Consider the following 23949-nt stretch of genomic DNA (forward strand, 5'->3'; position numbering starts at 1 on the left):
ACCGACATGAAGTCAGTCTCAAAAATGTGCACAAACTCAATCTCAGTTAGGTCTCTATCGCTATCACCAGAGGAAACAAAATTGCACTCTGTCCACCCCCCACCCCCCCACCCCCTGCTTCCCAGCCTAGGTTGCGTGGCAACGCCCCCTCCCTCACCTCCACCTCCCCCTGCACCCACCACAGGCTGGTTCCCACTCACACACAGAGTCGGGTCCAGGCCTCACACCCAAGGCTGTCACACCAATCCCATCATCACACCTGGGACCCTATCTTGCTCACTGTTGCTCCTATTTTCAGCCTCTACAGACTCATCTCTCTCTAAATGCCCCTGAGATTTTGCTGTGTCCCAAGGTTCTGATCTTCACTCTCCTCTCACCCTCAAGGACCTAGACGCTCCTATAGTTTGATCAATATCTACACCCTGATGACCCATCAAGCTACCCCTCCATGGGATCTGCTCCACTCTGGGCCCATAAGCCAGCCGCGGTGACTCCTGTAGAGAGACCTCAGGTGTAGTCAGTTTACCTCCCCTGTCCCTCCCCTACACCCCCAAACTCAGTGAACAGCACCATCTACATCCAGACCTTCATACCAAACCATTAGAGTCCCCCCTTCCCTGCCCCTTTCCCTCACCTCCCAGGCGTCCATCACCCAGTCCTGCCTCCCCAACAGCCCCATCCAGTACCGCCTGCCTTCCTCTCTGCTCTCACCTGAACACTCAAAATGTCCTCATAAAGCAAGCCCTTCCTGCTTCCAGATCAGCTCCCTCCAACCCACCAGCCTACTTCTCAAGCTGCCACCAAAGACACCTTTACACCAAAAACACACACTTGGTCAGGTTCTGTTCCTGTTTCAAATCCTTCAGCGCCTCCCCGCCCCACCCCACCCCCCCCGGAAATCTCCAGGGCCAAGTTCGAATGTCCTAGCAGAGCAAAACAGAAACCACCTTCCTGATGCCCCCCTTGCCTGCCCCCAACTGCTCCCCCTTCCCTTGTACTCTTGATTTACTGAGCCACTGAAGCTCCTGATAAACTGGACTCTCTTCCACGGCTCCCTGCCAGTGCCTTGGCTCCTGCTACTTTGTCTAGCACGCCCATGCAGCGTCTGCTTACTCGGTGAAGACCCAGTGGGCTTTAGCGCTGGGACATCGAAGCTAGCAGAGTACCAGGGGTCCCAGTTTGAACCCTGGAGTCAGGCAGACTTGTTACAAATGTAACCCACCACTGCCTAGGTGCGTGAGCCCGGATGACTTACCTAACCTCTTTGAACCTCAGTTCCCCCATCCATAAAATGGGGATAATAATAGTCCTGACCCCACTGGGTTACATGAGGATAAAACACAAGGATGCCCGGCTAGGCAGTCTTCTAGACGGCACTGTTGTTCTTTGAAGTCGTACCTGGACTTCCCCTCAACCCCTTTCCCACATCACACTCTGTGGAGGTTCCAACGATGGCTTCCTACTTTCTGTTGCACTTGATCCACTCACAGGGCTGCCTGCCTCCTTGCACTGTGAGCTCTCCGGCGCACAGCCCACGGCCTGGCCCCTGTGCCTCTGGGGATGGTAGATGCCCAACAACCACCGCTTACAGGTAAAATCCAATCAAGAGCAGCTACAAAATCCAGGCTCTGTGGTGGCTTGCGGGGTGACTGCCCTTTGTCTCACAACTACCAGAATGACTGCAGGGGCCTCCTACCTAGCCTCTACTTCCCATCCTTCCAGCACTGCCCTCACACTGTTCCCAAAGCCCTCGGGGCTCCCTACACCCCTCTGTGGAAGTCCACACTCCCTTGATGGGCTCCCCAGGTCCTCCATGCAACTCCCATTTCCTTATTAGGCTTGATTCCCAGAGGTTTTCGTGCTCCCATGGCTGCGTCCGACAGGCGGGCCCCTGGAGCACCCCACACCCGGCCCCTGCTCCAACTGTACCCATCCTCTGGAGCAGGGCGGGCCCCATGGCACGAAGGCTTACTATGCGCTGCGTCCTAAAGGAACGTCACAGTCTATTCGGGGGATCAAATTTAAATAATAATTACGGGTAACAGCTGCCATGATACCAAGATGTGCGGACACACAGACGGGATGGAGTGACCGATGGCGTGACCAGCAGCCTCCAGAAAAGCTCCATGCTGTGCCATCAGAGCTGGGTCTTCAGGGAGGAGCTAGAGTGTTTGGGCACCAAAGCTGCCCCATCACCTTACTGACCTTCCTTTCCTGTGCTTTCTTTTCACTCCTGGAGTCCATGCCAGAGGCCACCAAACCCGGCTGCACCGCAGATTCACTGGGAAGGGTCCAAAAATACAGCTTCCTGGGCCCACTCCCCAATAGCACTGATATAGCCGGAGGGCCAAGGGGGAAGATGCTTTTAGCTCCCCAGGGAATGCGTGGCCCAAAGCCAGGTCTGGGAGTCACTAACCACATCCGGTTCCACTCGTTACATTTACGGAGAACCTGCGTTGTAGGTGAAGAAGCTCTGTCCTCCTTTCTGAGAAATTGCCCCCTGGGAGGGGTGCAGGAAGCGGGGTGGGGGTAAACAGTCACAACACAGGGTTTCTGGGGCATAGGCCAGACTATCTGGCACTTCATCTGGCCTTGAACCCAACACATTTTTTTGTGCATTAATCTTGTCTGGACGATTAACATACAAACTTAAGGAAAAGGCCACTGTCTTTGTTTTTTGGTGTTTTTCCCTATTTCCCAGAGTACTCAGCTTAGTTCTGAGTACACAATCGGCATTCAATGTTAAAGATTCAAATAATTTGACTTTTCATATCATGCCCCTTTTTGACTAATTCAGCCATTAACAAGTCGTTTATTCATTTTTACCTTCGTAATTTCAGTGTCAATGCGGTGTCCACTCCTGGGAGGAAGCTAGTACATGTTCACTGAGTAAGTGAACATCTACGAGCACAGATCTATTTCAGGAGGAATGGAACAGCTGATGTTGTACCACCTTCAGAGATAGCTTTTAAAAGACTTCCAAAATTTTTCATTTGAATTATAGACCTTTCATCTCAGAATCAATTTCCCGGTATGTAATTAGCTGCTTTGTTGTTTATACCGTCATGAATGTTATTAGCAACGTAAATAATACCTCCCTGGACCTCAGCAGCCGGCTGGCCTCGGTGTGGGTGTGCCCAGGGCAGAGGAAGGGGAGATGCCCGCCCATTCCTTCCACGAGGCCGTCCCCGCAGCTAGCAGTCGGGCCGGCCACACTCCTCACCCTGGTCTCCATACAGGGGCCTGTAAACTGCGTTCAGCTTTTACGAGCAGGTGTGCACCCCTGCATGGGCAAGTCAGCCCTGCCTGAGTCAGAAAGACCCACGGGCTGTTCAAACCCCACCCGCGTGTCAACACGCTTGAGAAGCCGGGCTCTGTGATTTAAACATGAAGTCCCCTGTGCTGTGGAGAAGCCGCATGACGAAACAGGGACACCCAGCAGGAGGTTCTTGCGTGGGATAGTCAGCCAAGTGGGAGCGGGCTGGGCAAGCGGGGGTAGCCAGCAGAATGGACAGGCTCTGCTTCCCTGGGCCCAGCATGGCCAGCGGTTTCTTGTTATTATTGTGGTTTGTTTGTGTATTTGTTTTAAGACCTGAAAACAAGACTCGCATCTTGAGTAGGGAACCTTCTGGATGTGGCTCAAAGATCATCCTGCCCTCCCTCTAGGCCCAGTCTAGGGATGGGAGATCTGTAAATCCCAGTGCACCAAGGACCGGAGAGAATTTTCCTCGAGTGCATGCTGGATTGTGGAAAGCACTCTGGCAACTCAGTCTGAGGCCTGTTCACTTCCTTTTTGCTTCTGCTGGAAAATCTCAGGATTTACTTCCTGGCTATTCATTTGTTCCTATCTTCCCCACAGACACTGATAACAATGTGCCAGGCAAATGAACACCACTGAAAAGTTCTCAGATGGGACCTTCAGGTGGGGGGAGGTGAACAGGCCAGAGACAGAGTGAGAAAGCTCTATGAAAGTATGTCTCCACTCAGCAGGACCCACCAAGGGGGTTCTCTGTCCAAGTCAGATACACTGTTATCAGGAGGCAGTTCATGCATCTGAGCAGAAGACAGAGAGAAAGACAGTTTTGTCCATTTCCTCACTGTGCAGAGAAACTGAGGTCTCCTGGGAACTATTCTCCCAAAAGCTGTATAAAACCAATGAAGTTTCCAGGCAGTAAATGCAGAAAGGCCTCTCTGATAAGACAGGACAGAACCAGTCCCTAAGAGACACTCAGTTGCTCTCTGAGGAGATTATTGTCTTGCCAGGTTGGACTGCGCCATCGGTAGCAGCCATGAGGCTGGCGCTGAGGGCAACATGGACCTGTGTGGGTGGGCAGCACAGCTCTGAGGACACGGATGCCCCATGCTCCCAGTGACATGCAAAGGCCGTGTTCCTGTGAGCTCAGAGATGCTGGGATAAGCACTCCAGGATTCAGTGGTCAGGGTGCCCCTCACTGACCCACAGCCCAACAGACAGCAGTGCAGGGGAGAAGCCCACGGGTGGGACCACGCTGGTGAATTTTCTGTGGAGGTTTGGGAGGCGGTGGCCCACCATCTCAATATAAGAAATCTGGGCTGGCTGAATGAAGATGCAGGACTCCTCTCTTAGTGTTTGGGCTTACGTTCTGAAAAACACATTCACCAAAATAAGCAGCAACCGTCTAAAAGGATCTTCTCTCTTTCTTCATAAAAATAAAGCAAAACCCAGGGGCTACAAAGGAGACTGTGATGTGGGACCGATAAGCCTTTGACTCCAAATTCACTCGCCTCCTCCCAGCAAAGGACAAGTCAGACTCAAAGCTGTGTTTCCCAAACAGATTCCCTGGGGCAGATCTCAGGGAGGATTCATCCACAAGGAGAGAGGCCAGGGCTCCTGAAGGGCTCTCTTTCTCCACCAGGACTTTTCCCACTCTACAGAGCTCATATTTTTGAAGATTCTGGCTCTCTCTCATGGCAAGTCATCCACTTCCTAGATCCTTGTGCCTTGTAAATATCATCCTTAAAAACAGCGATATCTTTTCATTGGTCTTTATTTTTAAGTAGCCTTCTCACCCCACAGCCCAGCTCCTGCGGAACGACTGTGTGGCCCTGTCTGGAATGCAAAACGGTCCCTGGAGAGACAGTCTGCACATGAACTCACAAGGGTGCTTGTTATCAGCTTATTTGGCAAGAGGAATCAGAGACATTTTGAACATGAGCTGCCAGGGTGGTGGGTCCCACCCGGATGTCTTCGCCCCATCAGTAAACACCTTCGCCGGCGCGTGAGACACAGGACACGGCAAATGGACGCACGCCATCTGAGAACAAGCTCCACACACGTTTCTACAGGGAAAGGTACTTCAGATGCCTGGAGAATTCATATCAGGAGAATCTTTGCTGGTCCCTACGGATGTTTCTTTCAACAACGCTCACATAATTAGCAAGTCTGGTGTCAAACCCCCTCCCCCCTCCCCTAGTTTATCTCTCAACTAAAGGCCCCACTCCTTTCACCCTCAGCTAAGAAGAAAACACGCACATAACTCTGCCTTACTCACAAGTACCGAATCGAGACCTTTCATACCACCACACCTTTTACTCGGAAACCTTCTTGCCTTTTTGTCTGCCTGGTAATCTCCTATTTGTCCTTCAAAACCCAAGTCCCCCAGCACCTGCTCAGTGCAGTGTTCCCTGTGTGAGGCTCTCTTTTCAGGGCTTCCGGGGCATTTGATGTGTTTGTGACAATGCTTAGAACAGTAGCTCTCACTTTGCACTCCTCCGTCCTGCTGCCACCCCCCAGGGCACAAGCTCCTGGGAATAAAGGAATTAGGGCTTACTCACCCCTGTGTCCCCACAACTCAGCCCAGGACCTGGCACTCAGAAGTCGCATAATAAATTTTGGTGCCCCAATCAATGCCCGGCCCACTTAGCCCCAGCCCAACCTTCTCAGTGCTGAGAGAGAGGCCATGTGAAATGTGGAGCGAGAAGAGACAATGGAGTCAGACACCCTGCCTCTGAGCCCTGGCCCCTGTGAGTTAATTGACCTGTATCTGCCTCAGTTTTCTTCTCAACACAATCAGGAATCACGTCACCTCTCTGGGGGCTGCTGTGAGGGACTGACAAGGTCATAGGTGTCACCTAGTGCCCGCTCATTTACTGGAGCTCAGTAGGAAAAGCTCAGCCAAATGGAGTGCTATTTAAAAAAAGTGAATGGCCCCCGCCCTGGTTCACGTGCCATTAACACCGTGATAAGGAGGCCAGCCTCCCACCCAAAGTGGCCTCTCTCGGGGTAAGAGACGGCGCAGGCCGCACTCAACCCACATCTTTAGCTTGGGATTCTCAGAACAGGCCTGCTTAGCAACAAAGGTGATTTTTATCTGAATGACCGACCCAAAAGAGGCCACTCCTGTCGAGGCTGGGCCATCAGAGCCTTCATTTCCTGTCTTCGGTTAACCTTTCACCCCAAAACACACCATAAAACAGAAGAATGCCGACCCAGCCGTGGTAAGGCACTAAGCGCAAGCCCAACAGCCCCAGCGTGAGAAGAAGCCCCCTCCTCTCCATGTGGTTGCACCCGGGGGTTTTATTAGGCCCTGATAAACAATGAGGTGGCAGCAGAGGGCCCTGCTAACACGTGAGACAATCATGCTCAGGGTCAGAGAGACATGGGAAGTGTGGTCGCTGGACCCACGTGAGGAGGCAAAATGGTGCTGGGAGAAAAGCCACTTCAGAGGATGTTTTGGATTCCTGAGGTTGGGAATCAGGAGACCTGGCCTTCATCTCAGTTCTACCCCTCGCTTGCTTCATGGGTCTTGTTAAGTCCTGTCTCTGGGCCTCAGTGTCTTTACCCATAAAAATCGAAGAATTGGATTAGATGATCTGTAGACTCTTCCCAGCTTTGACACCTTATGATCATTGATCTTAGAGGCAAACCCACCTTTCTCAGACCTTCCCCTTTGTGTGTTAGTTATTTGTCTGAGAGCTCTCGTAGCTCCCACTGAGCAGACTTCTGCCAACCCTATGACCTTTATTGCTCCAGAGTGGTCACTCCTGAGGGCAGAGCCTGGCCAGGCAAAAAGAGGAGAGGCTTGGGGCCATATTCTTCATAACATATCTACTCTCTCTGGTCAAACGACTCAACAACTCAACTCCAGAAAACATGTGGCATTGAGAGCTTGGCTATACCAACAACCCCTGGTCATCTGGGTTGGCTTCTTCTCACTCAAAGATTTTCCTCACTCCCCTCCAATACCACCTACACCCCCTAGGTTCCCAACTCTCTAGCAAAACATTAGACTTTCCCCCATGCTGCCTGGCAAGAGACTAGGGCTGCAGGAGGTAGTTCTTATCTGTACTCTGGCATGTCCCAGGGTTGGGCAGGGGAGAGAGGTGGCAAGGTTACAAGGGCCAGGAGAAAAGTGCCTAGAGAAGTAAGCTCCAGCTACATGAGGAGGAGGTGACCTGGAGAAGGCAGTGCGAATCATGAGGACAGACAGAGCACTGAAAAGTTACAGAATTTTAGGAAGCTCCTTGAGATGCTACCTAACCCTCTACACCTCCCTTATTTCCTTAATGAGAAATCGGAGGGCAGGTGAAGTTCTGTGAGTGGCCCAAGGCCTTGCAGCTATGCTGTGGACAATCAATACTAGAATGTGGGTCTTTGGCCTCAGCCCACACTTCTTTCCACTCTACTCCGATGACCTCAAGACCTAGTTAGGTTATTCTCATGAGGCCAGCTGGATCCCCTGCAGACTCTAAGAAACATGACCCAAGTGCCACTTAGGGGAAGAGCAGGCCCGGAAGATGTTTTGATAACTGTCTCCCTGACCCCATGTGTTCCTTCCCAAGCTGACAGGTCTAATTGTTCTTTCTCCAGCCCTCGCTGCAAAATCTTGAGGCGTTCAAAGGCCAATGAGAAGGGAGGGGTGGGCCTTCCTGTCCCTACAGAATATCTAAGATAATCACAAGGATCCCTCTTCCTTGGTCTAAAGGAGGTTGGTAGGGAAAAGGGGCAGACTGAACTAACTCACTGGAAGTCTGACCTAATTAGGCCAAGAATAGTCATCATGAGGAATTAGATGGGTCATCTGAGTGTTTTTGACACCAAACAATAGGATTTGCCTCTGCCCAGAACCTTTCAAAGACCAACGATCACCTCAGCATCAGGAGAAGGATGCTCAGAGTAAGAGATTCAAGGAATTAATTATTCAGTGTGCATGACCCAGTTCCCGGAGGTGAGGCTAGGTGAGAAGAGAACTTACCAGCTCCTTATCGTAGCAAGAAATGCAAATACTTCACAGGGTAGTGTTCCCTTTGCTGCCAAAGAGGATCCATTTATGGTTAAGAGTGCCTCCCCCCGCCCCTCCAAAAAGCCAAATTTCACACATTCAACAAATATTTATTGAGCTCCTCTGAAGTCCTATGCCCTCCAAGGATTTACATGTGGCTGGAGCTTAGCAGAGTCTAAGGATCATGAAATTTATAAACAGGAGGCCTGGGCTGTGTCCCAGCTCAGCCCTTAGGCGGCTATACTACCCTGGGCAAGGTAAAAATTTAAGTTAATTTTCTCATCTGTGAAATGGGAAGGAATCCGCCTGCTTATTATAAAGATGAAATGATCTTTATAAAATGTAAAGTGCAATGTAAACCTAAGGGATAAACAACAATGATATAACACTGCATGCTTTTCCTGCCCTCAAGAAGTTTATAACCTGCCTATCTTTGGAAAATAATCCAAGGTACATATTTGGCAAACATCACATTCCCTGTAATTTGGGCAAAGGTTATGTTTCAACCTGCTAATAGAGATGGAGCCTGTGATCAGTCCCTGTCTTCCTATCTGGAAGCCCCAGAAGTTGCAAGAAGGGGCAGAGTGAAAACAGAGTAGCCAGGACCTGCCTGGCCCTATATCAAGCCTGGGTGAATGAAACACCCAGCAAAGCCTTATGATTGATAGACAGGAAAAGACCAGCTGGAACTGTGGTCAATCAGAAACAAAACAAAACTCCATAGGAGCACAACAGAGATGAGCCGGCACACACATACCTTCCCGTATACATTTCAGACAATGATGGGACTCATTGCCCACTGCCTGACCCTCTTCTGTGGACTCATTCTATATTCTGTGTTTCTCCAGGAAAGAGAGAGGATTCTCAGGCCATAGCAGATAGGCTGATGAGGACGTCTTTGCCCAGACACTAAGAATCAAAATTCTTGCAGTAGCTTCTCCCCAGGTCCAGCCAACCCCTCCCTAGCCTGCCATTCAGGATCTCACCTCCCGAAGATCCTCAGTGCCCACCAGGGCAGCTTCTAAATGAGAGACCTGATTGCCTGCTGCCCCTCCATGGGGACTTCCACCCTGCTTCAGCCCTGGGTTAGGCACTGATGCTCTCCCCTCCTCTCCCCTCCTCCATTCTCCCCTCCACCAGAACCTGCCCTGGTCTCACACCTCCAGGGAAGCTCCTAGAGGCAGGGCCAGTTCTATTCATCTCCATGTTCCCTCTGACTCAGGGCATTCTATAAGTCCTTCACCCTCCTATAAATATAGAATGATGGTCCCAAAATGTTCTCTGACGTCTATACAAAGAAGGGAGGCAGAAGAGGAAGGAGGAGGAGAGAAAGGATGCTAGACTGGAAGTCCAGGGCCCCATTCCAATTCTCCATTTGGCACCAATTAGGCAGGTAACCTTGAGAAAATATCTTCAGGCCAGGCCTCAGTTTCCCTATCTGGTAATAAGGGGTTTGTACGAAATAATCTCTTGGGTTCTCTCTAATTATAAAATTTGATATTACAGAAACCAGACTAGCCTGGCCATAGGAGACATGTGTCCTGGTCCTTAGGAGCTGCTGCTGGGGGGCAAGTTAGCTGACTGCCCAGACCTCAGTCTCCATGTCTATAGAATAAGTGAGGATGATAGGACCGCCCCTCCCAGGGAGTGGGGTTCCCAGCAGACACTGCCATAGAGCTTCATGGGCCACAAAGCCCTGAAGAAATCTTGGGGTTTGAACTCCCTCAGTCAACAAACAGCTGCTAACCCCCTGCCACGTGCCTAATACTGTGCCTCCAGCATGGTGCTACCTGGCTCAGACAGGAAGGCTGGACAACGGGTCCGCCTCAAGGCTCCCACAGCTAAGGAGTGAGACAAACAAGTGACAAACCTTAACTCAGCCAGTCATGTATCTGGCGTCCTAACAAAGGGCTATGGAAGTGTAGAGGAGGAGGAGGTGTCAACTCTGTCTGGAGAAGGGAAGGAAGCTTCTAGAAGGAATGGCATGTCCCCGGCATGGACATCTGTTCCAGGAGTTGTGGGACTAAAGCCAGGGCTAATGAGAGAGGCAGAAAATGAGGCTACAGAGTGAGGCTGAGGTCTAACAGGAGGGGGCCCTGAAGGCTACCAGTGGAGTGATGGTCAGACTGTCTGCCAGAAAGGACAGAGAAGGGGAACAGAGTGGAGCTGGGGAGAATGGTAGGGGCTCCCACAACAGTTCCTGAGGGCGATTATGCCAACAAGTCATTATTGATTACTGTCCATACCCAGCCGCCCAGCCCCTAAGCCTCTATGGACTTGCTGAATCTACAGACAGAGGTGAACAGCTCTGCTCTCCTCAGAAGAAGAGACCAAAGCGGAGGGAGATGCTGGAATCACATTTTCAAATCTTGGACACACGGTGCAGTGCCCTGCATTCCCTTCCTCCAGAAGCTGCCCAGCCAGATTCTCGCCTTGGCCTGGATCTGGGCCAGCCGGAGACGGAAATACCATAGGGGCTGGGCCTGGAGTCGGGACAGCTGAGCTGCTGCTCTTACTAAGGGGACAAGGGACAGAGAGCCCGCCCACCTGAGACCACTGATGTAGGTCCCAGACACACATCAGTCTCAACCCCTGCTTCCCTCCCTCCTCTGACAGCACGGACCGCCGTGTGACCGACCGTGGTCTCTGAGGAGGGCAAGGGAGGCCTTCACCCACCAGTGTCTCTCCAAACGGGCTCACACGCACTTGGGCTTAAAGAAAGAGTGCAAGTGCCCCTACACTTTCCAAAGCGTGAAGCCAGCTCCTCAAGTACGACTCGACGGCACGAAACAGACTTACTTGATTCTTAGGCATCACAGTGACTCAAAAGTCCTCTCCTTGCACGAGCCATGCACAGGTTGCCACGTTCCCTTAAAAACAAGAGCCCAGCAATGAATGTCAGTTACATTATCTTACATACAGCCTCCTATCTTCTCCCTGCCACGAGGTCCCACAGGCTGTGGACTTTACCCCGTAGAAACACTACCCAACAAGAGGAAATGCACAGAGAAAGTCTCTCTGTGCTCCAAGTTTTGCATGTGAAGAAAGGGACTGCTAGGTGCTTAAACAAATCCCACTGTGTCGCTGTATGGGCACCCCAGGGTTTATCACATCGCTACATAAGAGTTTACAGAGAAAGCCAGAGGGGTCTGGAAAAGATTACTTCAGTAGCTGCTCTGGTAGAAACAGAAAGTGCCAGACTTTCTAAGGTGAAAACATGTTGAAAGTAAGTCAAGCTGGTATAAAAACATGGTAATAAGTCACCAATGTGAAATCTGCCATATTTCCCGAGGTGGAACGGGTCCAAAACACTAAGTAAACTAGGAAGTTCTAAAAGCAGACCATCTGGTCATGGCTGAGTTTCCTGAACAAACTACTATCTTGGCTTCCCTTGACCACCCAAATGGTTTGGTCATATCCTACTGCTTCTGCAGAAAATGCCCTGCACCTGTTTGGAAATGGAGCCCAGCGTTCTAAAGCACTTCTAAGAACTTACTTTCACAACTCCAAACTTCTGAGACGTGGCCTCTCAGGACAAAAGTCAACACAGAGGAGAAATCTGAGATATATGAGAGATGACACGCACACCCCACGGACAGAGGCGTACTTCGTGCGGCAGGGCGCTGGGCCGACTTGCCCACATAACCACACATGTATTCTCTCTATACACCAGGGACTGTGTTTACAGCCTAGGACTTGAACTCACTTTCAGAACTCTCAGTCTATGAATGGGAGAGCAGCTACTATTTACTGAGCATGGAACGCACACTGTAGACCAGATGTGTTCTGTTCCGGTGGCTCCTCACAGACAGGAACAGAGAGGCCTGGAGAGCAGAAGGCACCTGCCACAGCTTCAAGGCACAGCAGGATTCAAGCCCAGGGCTGACTGACCCAGTGCTCATGGGCTTTCCCACCACACCGAGGTGAGAGGGGTCCTAGCACAGCTGTGGCAGGTCCAAACAGCCTGCAAACAGCCTGGTGGGCTCCGAGTGCAGCCACTTGGGCAGAAGTTCCCATCATCCCCATCATGATCATCATTATCAAGCCACACCTCTCAGGCCCATGGCAGCCGACAAACAAGCTGGCCTGCCTCACCCACATTCTATCAGCCTGAGCTGTAGGCTCAGAGAAGTTGGAGGACTCCTTCTCTGCCCCTGGGCTTCTTAAAGGAAGCACACTGGACTGACAGCACAGTGGGATGCAGGTGGGCATTTCCAGACCAGTCTGTAAGGGCCGACCATTGGTCAGATTCCCATAGAGATCTGGACACACTGTGATCCAGCTACTCCAACGACCAACTCAAACATTCTGTCTGACCAACAGCTAAATGTACTTCAGACTCCCCTGTACTCCACTAAACCAGAAGGTCCTAGGGCCCAGCACCTCCCTTCCCCTCGAGGGGTCTCAGTTTCCTTATCTATAAAATGAGAAGTTTGGCCTAATTGGTGATTTCCTCACTAAAGACCCCCTTCTAGCTGCTCCCCTCTAAGGGCTCTGACTTAAAGCGACACCTACAAAGCTTCTCAGTAGTTAAAAAGAATTGAAAGGATTAAACCATGGCCAGGCATGGTGGTGGGTAGTTAGCATGTGCTAGCATAGACAATCCTCCCAGCAACTCTAGGAGGCAGGTGGTACAGCCACGTGATGCGGAGCTTGGGGGGAGGGGGACTGAGGCATGGCCCAGCAAGCACCTCGCCTGGCCACAGCGCCTGGGACGCACAGTGGAGCTGGCCTGACGCCATGCTCCTGTGTGCTCCTTGACACAATGTTTCCCTTTGTAAGAGAATGAAGAAATAATGTCTCCTCTCAGACTCGCCACCTTGCCAGTCCCAAGCAAAGAAGCACCAAGTCTCCAGGCCCTGTGCACCTGACTTGGGTGCTTCAGGAAAGATTTCCTGTGTGGTTGAGTCGGTTCATGATCTCGAGGGCCATGAGGGTATCTCAGGGGGCCTTTCTCTCTGCTGTGCTCCCAGCCGAGCCCCACAGACTCTGGGTCTTCACTGAGGGACCCCGAGCGCTTGGAACAGGGCCTGGCACCCACTAGATGCTCCATCAGTATTTGCTGAATGAAGGACTGAAGAACTCCAGAGGTTAGATGCACTTAAGGCTTGTTCAAGAACCCTTTGGTATAAATTAGCACGAGACACACCAAGACTGGCTCAGAACCACAAAACTGGCCCCTCAGCAGTGTGTGCCAAGGTGTCCACACCGTACCCCCCAGCCCCCCAGACAGAGGAGGAAGGCTCAGAGGCTGACCCAGATCTGCTCTTCATCCCAGGGATCAGGTGAGCATCTGCTAGAGCCAGAGAAGCGTCTGAACGTAAAGGCTGCCCGGCGAAGTGGTCATGGGCTCGGGCCCTGGAATCAGGCAAACCTGGCTTTCTACTCCAGCTCTGCCACTTGAAATTAGTCAGATGGCCCTGGACGAGTCATGTAATTTCTGCGAGCCTCAGCTTCTGATGTAAAAATGGGACAAATGTTGATACCCACTCCACAGGCTTGTTCTGAAGATGAAGCAAGTTACTGCGGTTCAGGATGCAAGCCCGTGCGTGTCATTCATGGAGACAGAGAGGACATGGCTTGTGACTGTCTGCACTAGAGCGGACAGAGAAGAGCACATGTGGGGTCCCCTGCTTGGGTGCAACCCCAGCTCTCCTACTAGCCCGTTGTGTGACCTCAGGCAGCTTGCTTCATCTCTTTGTGCCTCAGCTCCCCAGTATAGAACATGGGATTGATTGTGAAGACTAAGTGAGTTATGTAGGTAAAGACCTGAGAATAATGCCTGCCACAAAGTAAGTGAGCACTCCATACTGGTGACTTAGCATTATTCTTAATTATTAATATTGCAAGCACCCTTCTCCCTTTGTTCCAATACAGATTCCACCCTATTTCCCACTCCTCAGCCAAAAACGTAGGTATGGGACTCAAGATAGGTTCATCCGAGGATCTCTCCTTCTGGGCTATGATCTTGAGTACGAAAGGTATGCACCAGGTCCCAGTTGGGCCAGGTTCTAATCTGAAAACCTGGGGAAGGCCTGGTCCTCTTGGAATGGGTGGAGGGCTGTGTGGGGCCAGCTGGGAGCTGCCTGCAGCCATGGGTCACCGAGCAGGGGATGCCGGAGGTCACCTGTTCTCTTCCCAGTGCTGGATTCTGCAGCATTTCCTTTGAGTCTGAGTCTCCCCTAGAACCTTCCAAGGTATCCCATTTTTGCTTAAGCTCATTCAAGTTGGATTCCTGTCACCTGAAACCAAAAGAGTCTCAACTAACAATAGCACTCAGCAACTGGCCGCTTCGTCATCACTAAATCCCACCCAGGAGGAAAAGCCAGCTGCACACTCCCAGTGAGCCCCAGACAGCCAGGGAAAAGTGAACATGTGCAGCAAGGTGTCCTGCAAAGTGAAGTGATGGGAGGCCACTACAAGCCCTGCCCCCACGCCCTTCCTGGGAGAGAAAGATGCTGGAACCAACAATGTGAATAGCTCCATCCTGTGGCCCCTGGCTGGGAACCCAGCCTCAGACGTGGGTGCCCCTCACAAGAGCGGTCAGAAAGAGGAAGAAGAGAAAGGGGAGAGGATTTCCATGGACTTCACAGTGGTGGAAAAAAACTCCAGGCAGTTGCTTGAGACAACTCTTTTCAGAGGAGGAAGGAAGGTGCTTAAGAGAAGGGAAACCACCTTGTCTGAGCCCTTAAATGCGCGACTCTTTCCCTGGTGCAATTGCCTTGAACTTGCAGCACAGCCCTAGGAGCTGGATGCTCATCCAACCCATTTTCCAGTGGAGGAAACTGAGGCTCAGAGAGCTCAATGCCTAACTCATCAAGGTCACGCTTCTAGTGCCCGATGCCCGGTCCACCTGCCAGGGACACTGCCATGGAAGCCAGGATGCTTGGGCCCCGAGCCCGAGGCCTCCTCCTCACCCAGGCCCCTCCACTGCCACACAGGCCTGTGTTCCAACCACCCAAGGGAGATGGTCATGTGCTGCTGCCCCTCGTTTACAACCCGCCTTCCACCCCCTCCCAGAGACAGCTTTCCAGAGGAAGGGGCTGCCTGCAGGTGCTGACAGGACAGGGAGCACCATGGATATCTGGAGGGAGTCCCTGGGCACATTTCCTTCATTGGTTACTTTAATCCCCAAGAACCATGGTGTGATGCTATGGACATGGCATGTATCCATGGGTTTTAACGAGGACATGCCCGTCAAAGCCCATGCGGAGTTTCCCAGGATTTGGGTTTTGGTTTTTTTTTTAATCCTCAGTCACCTTTCCCAAGAGGTTCTGACTTGACAGGTGCAACTACAGTGCAGGACATGGTACCATGCTCAACAGGGTCTCGTCCTCCCACCACCTTCCGGGCCAGCACCAAAGACAGTCCACTCCTGGACCCCCGGGGCCTTCCCCACAGCATCTTTTCAGTTCCCTCCAGGAAAAGCAGCTCCAACTTCAGGTGTGTTTTAAAGAGTTTCAGAGAAACAGAAACAACAAAAGAACAAGACCTGGGAGCAAAATCACACCGATGGCCTCCCCATCTCCCGCAGCATTAGCCAGGGGGTGGACACACACCTCCGCACGTGGGGTCCCCAGCACCAGAGTCTGCACAGGCCTATGCCAAACACCCAGCGGAGTGATGCCTGTGCAGATGTGAACATCGGCTAGAGCAGAAGTGGGAGCTTTCAGCCTTTCCCCGGGATGACACTCCAGCCAAGCCAAGCAGCCTTGGCAGGGTGCGGGCTGTTCCTGAGGGTGTGCGGGAGGTTCACTGAGCCTTCCGAAGAGGCCTCCCCCACGGACCCAGGCAGACACCCATGTCACAGTGCCACACGGCGCCCCAGCCCCCTGCCAGCTGGTGTGGCCTTCCTCTTCTTTGTTTTCCGGCAGCCGGTTCAGGCAGTGGCTGCCCCCATCGCAGGGGACTATCCAGACAGGTATTTCCCTTGCTTTTCTTTTTCTTTTCATAGCCTTGCTATTTAAATAGCTCTGCGATTTAAAAATAAATCAATCAAAAGGAACAGGTAACTTTCCTCAGGGCATGATTTGGTTGCGCTGCCCAGGGCTGGGTGTAATGGCCACAGGACCCAGCCCTGCCTGGTGCTGGGGTGGCACGCAGTCCACTGGAGGGCTCCGTGGCCAAGCTGGATCAGCTGAAAGGGGATGGAATGCTCTCGAGCGGTCCCATTTCCTGCCCCCGCCCCCACCTGGTTCCCTTTAAACCAGTCAGGAAATATCATTCAATGAGCTTTTGCTGAGTGTCCTGGCAAAGACTGTGAAGAGCACCCAACAGCAAGGGAAGCAGGTGGACACAGGAAGCCGAGGCAGCAGAAGGAAGAACGCTGTGGCCAGGCCAGCCAGCCGGCACCTGGCCTCAAGGCCAGCCTCCCTGACTCCACGTCCTGAGACGGCAGGCGCGTCATTTTGGCACTGAGGCTCATTTGTTCCCCTCTGGGCGATGAGGTTTACCTTTGAAAGCTAGGGTGTGGATTAAATACAGCAGTGCCTGTCAAAGGCTAGTAACGGTGGCCACAGGAGAGCCACTGACAGCCAGGAAGGGCAGGCAGCCTAAAGGCCTTGCACAGATTATTTCAGCAGAAGCTTACAACTTCCCTGTGAGGTGGGTACCACATCCTCAAGTTAGAAGACGAAATGGAGACTCAGAAATGAAAGCAGCTGCCCAAAGTCACCCAGCGAATCAGAGGAAGAACACACACCGAGGCCAGTCAGACTCCAAAGTCCTCGCCTAAATGCCGAGCTCGGGGCTGCTGGCTCTCCACCTAGCAGGCGCCCGGGAGAAAGGAGGGGGAGTTTGGGCCGAGAGGATTTAGGAAGACTCTGGAGCAGGCAGGGCTGAGTCCAGGCCCTGGAGATGGAGAGAGGCAAAGAGAATGAAGACAAGCCCTGCAGACCAGAAACACCAGAGCAAGGAGTGGGAGGCAGAGATGGCCAGGCGGGCAGGCAGCGCAGTGCGGCAGAGACCGGCCCCGCTGGGGGAGGAGAGGAAGCGGGGCTGGCCTGAGGACGGGATGGGCCGCCCTAGCCGTCCTCCTGGGGGCCATTCCACCTAGGGTCTTTCTCACCCACACCCCAGAGACACTCCTGTGTCTGTGCCCTTGGTCCTAGGACAGTCCTGGAGGGAGCCAAGAATCACAACCCTAAAGGCCCAATAACTCCTCTGTCCGCACAGCAGGCCCAGCCCCCAACGCGATGAGCAGGTGATTTGCCAGGCCCAAACTCCAGCCCATGCTCTGGGACGCCAGGAATCTGAACACTGCCACGTGCACGCCAGTATCACCACTGCCACCCAGCCTTCAAGGCTCCCCGAGGCAGAAGAGGTAAAAAGGGAGCTGTAGGCCATGAGCTCCTTAGGGCTGGCTCCCTATCTCACTGGACTTCTATTCCCCACACCTGCCAGAACATTACAGGTATTTCCTCAATAACGGCTTGCTAAGCCGAACTAAACAAAAGATTCTTCTGCTTAAGCGACAGCTCTGGAGTTTGGAAGTCTGGATTCAGGTCTGTCCTGGAGCCCTGGGCTTTTCCCGCCTTTGCAGGAAGGCTCATCTGCCTCTTTGCCCCCTAGAAAGGAACGGCCTCCCGCCCCCAGCAGTCGCTACTTTGGGACCCCCAGGAGCTCCCCTGCGCCCCGGACATGGTTCTGGGCCCTGCAACTAGGGCCTGCTCCTCCTCCTGGGAGAAGCATGGGTGCCAGCCTCCTCCATCTGCATTGGCAGGTATCCCCAAGGAGTGTCTGTGCTCAGGCTCAGCTCTGGCTCTAAATGCTTAAAGCTACAGTGCTGTCCCCACTATCTCCACTCCCCACAAGCCCAGAACACAGAGCCCCGGCCTCAGACCCACGGAGAAAGGAAATGGGAGTGGAGGTGATTTAAGCAAGTCCCATCCCTGGCTCAAGCCCACTGTCCTGTGCTTTTTTTGGAGGAGGTGGGCTGGGGGGCAGAAAGCAGAAGCATAGAAAGGTCTGTTGGTCCCATGGTCTCCTCCCAGCCCTCCTCAGGAGAAGGGCACAGGGGAACAGATGGAGAGGCTCCGTGGATCTGAGCCTCCAGACTCAGGCTTCCTGGGATGGGCAGGGGACCACCCATTCCCTTACCTTCTGCCTGAGAGTCTGTGGACAGATTACTGAACTCTGCGGAGGCTCGGTCTCCTTACCTATTACATGGAGATAAGAGCCGATCACCACAGGGGACAATTGTAAAGACTGAGTAAAACATGAATGTGAATTTGCTTGGCTAACTGTAAAGCACCCTCAGAAACATCAGACATTTTCCATAGTCCTGGGAGGTGCGATGTGCAGGTGAGAATATGCGGCTGCGAGCGAAGTGGAAACTTGGATCCCATTCCATTTGGCAAACGTCTTTCCACATCTTCTAGGTCAAGGCACTTGTCTCCATGGGGTTTCAAAAGGAACAAACAAACACTAAGACTTATTCCCTGGTCTCAAGCACTCACAGTCCGGTGAAGAGCTACACCGACATTTACATAATAAGGCAAAACTAGATGCTACCAGAGGGCCCATGCAGAGAGGGTGGGACACTTTACTCTGGCCTCAGAGGTCAAAGGAGGCTTTTATAACATTATAAGATAATAGTTATTAGCATAATATTAACTCTCAGGGCTTGCTGGGGCCAGGGAATTCTGGGTATTTGCATGGCTTACCTCATTTAATTGTCATAAAATCCCCATGAGTGGGTTTGCAGATAACAAAACTGAGGCACAAAGAAATTCACTCCTATCCTGGCCTTACAGGGCTGCTAAGTGGTGGAGCTGGGATTTGCACCCGTCAGACTCTGCTCCTCCAGCACACCAAGGGCTGAGTCAACCAAGACAGGTCTCAGGCAGACTCTCTCTGTGGCTGAAAGGCTCTGATGGGGTATGAGTCACTGAGGGAAGGTGCTGACTTACCCACAGTATCTCCCACCCATGTGCAACTCTGACTCTGGGTCCAGGGTCCTGCCTCTGACACTGCTCCTGGTCTATCTGCGAAGTTGGCCATGGCTCTGTATCCCCCAAGGCTCCATGTCACCACCAATACCAAGGGAGATTGATGTAGCCTAATTGTCAATGTACATTTACATAACAGATCACTCATGGAATAATTATTCTTATTATAAAAGGTAGTTCAATGTCAGAGGCAGGGGGGGGCGGAACTCTCAAATCCTGGCTCTGCACTTATTGGCTGTGTGACCTTGGGCAAATCTTAGTGTCTCTGGGCCTCAGTTTCCCCATCTGTAAGATGTGGTTAACAATGCTGATCTTGGGCAGGTGTTGTAAAAATGAAATGAGATAGTATATCTAGTGCAAACCACAGGCACGGTAAGTAATGGTTAAATAAATGACCTTACAAAGGATTTCCACTGGAAAATCATTTTCTGCACGATAATATCTGGTGATAATAGTACTTTTAACTCATATTCATCTGCCACTAAGTTAAATCCATCACAAGCATTACCTCATTTAGTCCTTAAAAGCATAATTTTCTTCATTTGACTTAGCTTTAGGACCACAGAAAAGATATGCCCAACACATTAATTTTACTGACACACACCTATATATGGAGAGAGAAACAGGATAGTCAGACCAGCTAATACTTCCTGGGTACTTCCTATACACCAGGTACTGTTGTAAGCATTCTACATTCAGTAGCTTATTTCATCCTCTCAAAAATGCACCTATAAGGTAAGTACTACTTCATTTTACAGGGCTGGGCCTTGAAGCACAGAGTGGGTAAGTAACTTTCCCAAGGCCACTTTGGCAGGATTCAAACCCAGAGCCCACATTCTTAAGCACTATAGTATTCTAAAATAAAGAAAAGTCACAGCAAGAATGGTGAATGGACCCCAAGCCCCAAATTCTAAGAACTTCAGCGCATTGCTCCCCTCCCAACTAAACTCTACCATCGTTCCCCTTCTGCCAGCACCTGCCCCCCACGCCCCCCATCCCACTGCTCTTGCTTCCCAGCTCTACCCCACTGTACCTAAGTCAGAGGTGTCAGACAAGTGGACTTTTGTGGGCCCTGGTCATCTGGGACCTCAGCTCCCTATATCCCGTCCTCTACAAAGTCACAAGGGACACCTCACCACGCATGGCACTCTTCCGCTCAAGCACACTCAAAGGCTCCCCGCTGCCTAGAGCCGAAGCCCCCAGTGTGGCGAAGAGGATCAAATGGGGACTCAAGATCCCTGCAGGATCTGGCCTGGCCTCCTTCCCTTTGGCCCCAGACCTCTCTTTTGCTGGCTTCTCAGTGCCAGAGGCAGGGCAAGTCAGTAAGCTCTTTCCCACCACTCCATCTAAAATTCCAGCCTTCTCCTCAACTGCTTCCCTCCAACTACACCCAGAACATCCTATCTTTTTCTCCCTTTATCCACCTCATGGGCCTGGCCTCATACATTTAACCTAATTATTTATGGTTTCTCTCCGTCCTAGAACTTAAGGTCTATATGGCAAGGGATTTTACCTTTTTTTCCCCTTCTGTAACCATAGCACCTAGAACAGCTTCTGGCAGAAAATAACTCATAAATATCTGCTGAGTGAATCGACATTTGACATGCCTAAGAAGAAAATGTGCAAACAACAATGGTGGGGGAATGGCTAGCATGCCTCTGGCCTCCTTCTCCGCTCCTGAAGACATTTCTGGAACAGAGGCTGTAGATGCCTAGATTAAGATGTGAGGCAGCCAAACCCTTTCTTGTTCATTCTCCCTAGGATTTACAACAACAGTGCCCTACGAGACCCTGGGCCCACAGTCTCCCATCTCTGTTCTGAACTTAGGTGCATACATGCACATGTGCATGAGCACACGCGCGCGCGCGCGCGCACACACACTCTCTCTCTCTCCTTGTCTTATTGAAGGCTGTCTGCCTCTGTCCTAAACTCACGTGTCCAGCCTCATCTCCTTCTGCCCACCTTCAAACCAAGCCATTTCCCATCTCCCCAGGCCTCTACACCCACCAGACATGCTCTCCTCTTCCTTCCACATACCCATTTGCACTTCATGGAACCTTCTGGATCCAGATCAAATGCAGTCTCCACCTCTCCCCAGCCTCCTTCTTTCCCTTCCAAGCTTTCCAGGCCCTCTCCAGCCCCTAGAAAACCACCCACTGCTACCTCCACCATCATATGGACTTAGTCATGAAGTTACCTTGTGATTTGCCTTCAATGATCTGAACTGTTACCACAATCTCCTACTTCATTTTTTTAAAAACATGTATGTCTTGTTTTCTCGAGTATGTGGTGCATGTGCTTTGGAGTAGAGGTGAGGCTGGGCCTACCCCCATTGCCGTCCCCATATCACAGGGCCCAGGCCACACAGTAGGTGCTCAAATTCGGCTTCACAATCACCTGCCCAAGGTAAACAAGTCACTTTCCTAATCAGGTCGTTTCCTCAATTACAGGTGCCCAGACTGGCTTCTCCCAATGGCCTGCATTTTTTTCTTCAGGGTCTGCTCTGACCTTGGTTATCTGCTAGGCCAGTTATGGGCTTCTGTTTTCAAAGGGTGTTAGACCCATTCTAATCATGCTCCCCTGAGCTGGGCAGATGAGTATGGTGGGAGAAATGATCTGTGAAGTCCTGCAGGTCTGGAGAAGGAAAGTACATCGTTCTTGGAGGCAAACCCAGGCAATCAGAGCATTTCAGCTACCTCAAGTCCCGGAATTCAACAGGGGGAAAAGACCACGGTGTGAGTTGTAGGTGAATCACACAGGAAAACCAACACTTGAGGCCCAGGTGTACCTGTTGAGCACCAGCTCTTAGTAAACTGTGATTGTAAGAGGCAGCAAAGTCTCAAGTTCCTTCGGAGCGTCAAAGGAGAGAGTCAGGGAGGAGGTGGTTTACTCAGACCCCCCATGTGCCAGGCTGTAGAAGAGGGTCCCCCTGCATCCCTACAGCCAGGTTAAGTGGGCTGTCACTGGCCCAGTGTGCACCTGAGGAGCGGAGGCCCATTCGGTAGGAGGCAGGGCACTGACTGAACCAGGTGAGTCCCGCTCTTTCCACAGTCCCCCAAGCAGCAGTCCCAGGTTGTCTGTGGTTGGGTTTTTATTTGTTTTGTTGTTTTAAATTTTGGGTAGGAAATACATTCAAAAATCAGAACTCACTAAAGTATACAGGAAGTGTGTCCCTTCTACCGCAGCTACCCAGTCTGCCCCAACTCCAAACCTGGGAATGGCTCTCATTGCTTACGCCTCATCCCTGACAATGTTTATGTATATACCCACAAAGACAAATATTGATTCTTTTCCTTAGGTAACTGATATACGTTCTCAGTGCCCAGCTTTTATCTCTTAAAGGAATGGACTTGGGATGGAGCCTGGAGACAGAGGATCTCTATGTAACAAAAAAGCATGAAAGAGGAACATATTCTGGAGAACACAGGTGTGCTCAGAGAAGACCTGAGGCCTAAAGGGAAGGTCCCCGTGGGGTGGGGTCAGTTGCTGATGGGATCTCAGGCCAGCCAGAGAAGAGCTTGGGTGGTGGGTGGGAGCATGGGGGGAGGGGAAACACTACAAGGAAGTCCTGAAACCCCACTGGCTGAAATCTCAGGCTAGGCTCCCTTCCAGGAGAGGGAGGAAGTATCCATAGAGACAGGACTAACCTGACTCCCACAACAATGGCAGAATGGGTTACTGACCAGGAGGACACAGGAACTATGGAAAAGCAATCATTTCCCCTGAAATTTATGAGAGACCAAGAAGGCGGAAGTTGGTGCCTGAGACTCTCACAGACTTCAAATGGCTGGGAGCACGGAAGGGCTCTAGGACCTGAGATTGAGGAAGTCAATGATTCAGACTCCGATGCAGCTCCGGTTCTGCAAAGGAGTGAGGGGGGAGGGGCAGTGAGGAGGAGGGAAGGGGAGGGGAGGGGAGGGAAGGAGAGGAAGCGGGAGGAGGAGGAGGAGAAGGGGGAGGGGCCTTCTAGGTGGCAAGCCGCTCACCAGAGAGCTTGAGAGCTGGGCTCTGGGTACAAATCGGCTAGACTCCAACTCCCCCTCTTGCCCTAACTGTGAAACCTTGAGCAAATCAGTTAACCCCTCTGTGCCCTAATTTCCTCACTGGTAAGTGGGGCAAATGACAAGAACCACCTCATGGGGTTGGCACAAGAATTAAGTGAGTTCATGTTTACAAAGCCCTGACACCAGTGCCTGGCGTGCAGACAACTACAGAACATGTTCCGGAACAGGAGCCGTGTGGTTGCACAGGGAGCCCTTGATAAGGGCTCCAGCTGCTGGAGCCCATGACCCGTCACCAGAAGGAGAATGCATAACCAAGAAAACCCTAAGACAGTGATGCGAGGCCTGTCCCTGCCTCAGCCAGAGGAGGCAAGCCTGGGATGAGCTCAGGCTGCACAGCAGAGGGCAGAGGGCAGGAAGGTCTGGGGGGTCATCTGGAGCCAAGAGGTCGAGCGGCAGAAAGGGGCCCTAGGAAGTCAGACCTGGGCTCCCACTCCAGGTGCATTGGGGCCCCTTTCCCAAAGAGCCATCTTTAGACTGACAAAGATCCAACACTGAGATGAGAAAGGAAGCTGGGATGGGGGACAAGCTTGGTTTTTAAAATACATCTATTTAGATATTTCCAGTGACGGTAAGTCCCCTGGCCCAGAGCATTGGAAACTCTTGCAGATGAGACCGCTGAACTTCCGGCTGCATCTCTGCAGGGCAGCCCGGGGACACCGGAAAGCAGTCTGGGGG

General features: G+C 51.8%; 1 protein-coding gene across 11 annotated transcripts in view; it reads right to left on the reverse strand.

Annotated features, from left to right (window-relative positions):
* MICAL2 (microtubule associated monooxygenase, calponin and LIM domain containing 2) overlaps positions 1-23949 on the reverse strand; it is a 214588-nt gene that overhangs the window by 178277 nt on the left and 12362 nt on the right. For all 11 annotated transcript variants that reach the window (XR_012375353.1, XM_073882906.1, XM_025894193.2 and 8 more), the window contains exon 2: positions 11061-11131. The gene's annotated coding sequence lies outside the window, so the exon portion shown is untranslated. The remainder of the gene's footprint in view (positions 1-11060; positions 11132-23949) is intronic.

This window comes from Callorhinus ursinus, unplaced genomic scaffold (assembly GCF_003265705.2).
Source record: "Callorhinus ursinus isolate GAN/ISIS: 27379988/994484 unplaced genomic scaffold, GSC_fseal_2.0 scaffold49, whole genome shotgun sequence".
In the NCBI taxonomy this organism is placed as follows: domain Eukaryota; kingdom Metazoa; phylum Chordata; class Mammalia; order Carnivora; family Otariidae; genus Callorhinus; species Callorhinus ursinus.